General features: G+C 36.8%; 2 non-coding genes across 2 annotated transcripts; one reads left to right on the forward strand and one right to left on the reverse strand.

Moving 5' to 3' along the window:
• Positions 1-674: 674 nt before the first annotated feature.
• TRNAG-GCC lies at positions 675-745 on the forward strand. The gene has a single exon. It is a non-coding gene; the product is annotated as a tRNA-Gly (tRNA).
• Positions 746-942: 197 nt separating this feature from the next.
• TRNAM-CAU lies at positions 943-1,016 on the reverse strand. The gene has a single exon. It is a non-coding gene; the product is annotated as a tRNA-Met (tRNA).
• Positions 1,017-3,127: the final 2,111 nt, after the last annotated feature.

Below are 3,127 nucleotides of genomic sequence, written 5' to 3' on the forward strand. Positions count from 1 at the left end.
TCCGGATGGTTGGTCGAGTAACAAAAATGTCGTATTTTCTGGTACATCATTGTGGATTGGATTAGTCTTTCTGGTGGGTATCCTTAACTCTCTCATTTCTTAAATCTATTCGTTCCCAATCCAACAATGAAATGCCCCTCCCACGAATTTTTCGGGTTGTGAGACACATTAAAATTCACTATAAGTCTCCAAAATGCAAATAAAAAAAAAACACAAAAATTCGTGGGAGGGGTCAAACTTCTGGAACTAGAATGAAAAATAAACAATAAAATTATATTATTTAAAATTCTATTATTAGATAGAACGAAAAATTATATTATTATAAAAAAAATAAGATTAAAAAATAATAATAATCGAAATTAGATAATTAGAATCTATTTAATAGAATTCTGATAAAGATAATATAATTATCTAATAATTAATAGAAATATATATTATTAATAGAAAAATATCTATATATTAGAAATAAATAGTAATATAATAATTAATAGAAATAAAATATTGAAAACTATTCAATAATGAATATTAATTAATATTCATTAATATTGAAAATTGCAATATGTACTTGGCTTTCATTTAAATTGGTTTGGTAGTGGAATTTGATGGAATTACCCTGAAGAGAGTATCTGGCCTAACTCTGGATAAAGATTTTCCAGCCATTTCAAGGAAAAAATGCGGATATAGTCGAATGGTAAAATTTCTCTTTGCCAAGGAGAAGACGCGGGTTCGATTCCCGCTATCCGCCAAGGTAAAGTAATGTAGTTAATAGGATAAACGACTTCTTATAGTTGACCGTGATAGTATAGCGGTTCTATCTTTCCACCCCAAGAAATAAAAAAAGAGAAAAGTGCTAATTAATTTAATTAATTAATTTAATTAATTATTAATTAATTAATAGTTAACAGAATCAAACCTCATTTTTTTGTCAAAAAATAAAAAATGTTGCGGAGACGGGATTTGAACCCGTGACCTCAAGGTTATGAGCCTTGCGAGCTACCAAACTGCTCTACCCCGCGATGAAGAGAAGGACTGGGAAGAACTAAGAAACAAACAAGGATTGAATGCGCCCCTTTTCCATACCCGTACAAATAGAATAGCCTATTTGTACAGAATGGTAAAGGGGCCGCCTCTATGATGATAGATCATAGAAATCAATCGAAAAAATAAAAATGAAGGATATTTTAATCCTTACCAACTTGATCTTGTTGCCCCCGGCAACAAACACGCATGAACCATTTCACGAAGTATGTGTCCGGATAGTCCAAAGTCTCGATAGTTAGCTCTCGGCCTTCCGGTCAAAAAACAACGTCGATGAAGACGGGTAGGTGCACTATTACGCGGTGAGGATTGTAACTTTCCATGAATTTTCCATTTATCGCTCAACGATGGAGCTTTGTTTATTTCTTTTTTTGAGGATCGACGAATCAAATGATATTTTTGTTCCAATTTGTGCCTTTTCTTTTCCCTCTGAATCAAACTTTGCCTTGCCATAGCGGTTCCGTCCCTATTATTATCAATGATACAAGTCGGATCCTAGATGTAGAAATATAGCTGTAGAAATATAAGAAGAAATATAAGAAGGCATACCCCTTCTCTACCGAAAGAAATGATATTATCGCGCGGATACAAGACAGAAAGAATTAACCAAATTTGCCCGATGTAGAGGCAATCAAGAAAGCCGCATAAGTGAATATATAACCTACAGAGAAGTGGGCTAATCCAACCAATCGTGCTTGCACAATGGAAAGGGCCACTGGTTTATCTCTCCATCGAATCAAATTAGCTAAGGGTGTGCGTTCGTGAGCCCACGCTAAAGTTTCAATCAATTCTTGCCAATACCCGCGCCAGGAAATTAAAAACATAAATCCAGTAGCCCAAACAAGATGTCCAAATAAGAACATCCACGCCCAGACTGATAAACTATTCATACCAAACGGGTTATACCCATTGATAAGTTGGGAAGAGTTTAACCATAGATAATCTCTTAACCATCCCATCAAATAAGTGGAAGATTCATTAAACTGTGAAACGTTACCCTGCCATAACGTGATGTGTTTCCAATGCCAATAAAAAGTAACCCACCCAATGGTATTTAACATCCAGAAAACTGCCAAATAAAATGCGTCCCAAGCCGAAATATCACAAGTACCGCCTCGTCCCGGACCGTCGCAAGGAAAACTATAACCGAAATCCTTTTTATCTGGCATTAACTTAGAACCCCGTGCATCTAAAGCCCCCTTTACCAAGATCAATGTAGTTGTATGTAAACCTAGAGCAATAGCATGATGAACCAAAAAGTCTCCAGGGCCTATTGTTAAGAATAGAGAATTACTATTCTCATTAACAGCACTTAACCAGCCAGGCAACCATATGCTTCGACCCGCATTGAATGCAGGGCCATCCGTTGAAGATAAAAGTACATCGAATCCATATGAAGTTTTACCATGAGCAGATTGTATCCATTGGGCAAATATCGGTTCGATCAAGATTTGTTTCTCCGGAGTACCAAAAGCAAGCATGACATCATTATGAACATAAAGTCCCAAAGTATGGAACCCCAGAAACAAGCTGGCCCAACTTAAATGGGATATAATAGCTTCCTTATGGTCTAACATTCTTGCCAATACATTATCCTCATTCTGTTCCGGATTGTAATCTCTAATAAAAAAGATAGCTCCGTGAGCAAAAGCTCCTGTCATGATGAATCCCGCGATGTATTGGTGATGAGTATATAACGCAGCTTGAGTAGTAAAATCTTGCGCTATGAATGCATAAGCAGGTAAAGAGTACATGTGTTGAGCTACCAAGGAAGTAATAACCCCTAAAGAGGCTAGAGCAAGGCCTAATTGAAAATGAAGCGAATTATTGATTGTGTCATAAAGACCCTTATGCCCGCGCCCCAAGCGTCCTCCCGGAGGAATATGTGCTTCTAAAAGATCTTTTATACTGTGCCCAATCCCGAAATTCGTTCTATACATATGACCAGCAACGAGAAAAATAAATGCAATAGCTAAATGATGATGAGCAATATCGGTCAGCCATAAGCTTTGCGTTTGTGGATGGAATCCCCCGAGAAGGGTTAGAATGGCAGTTCCTGATCCTTGGGAGGTACCAAATAAATGACTAC

The sequence above is a fragment of the Citrus clementina genome, unplaced genomic scaffold, assembly GCF_000493195.1.
Source record: "Citrus clementina cultivar Clemenules unplaced genomic scaffold, Citrus_clementina_v1.0 scaffold_510, whole genome shotgun sequence".
NCBI lineage: Eukaryota > Viridiplantae > Streptophyta > Magnoliopsida > Sapindales > Rutaceae > Citrus > Citrus x clementina.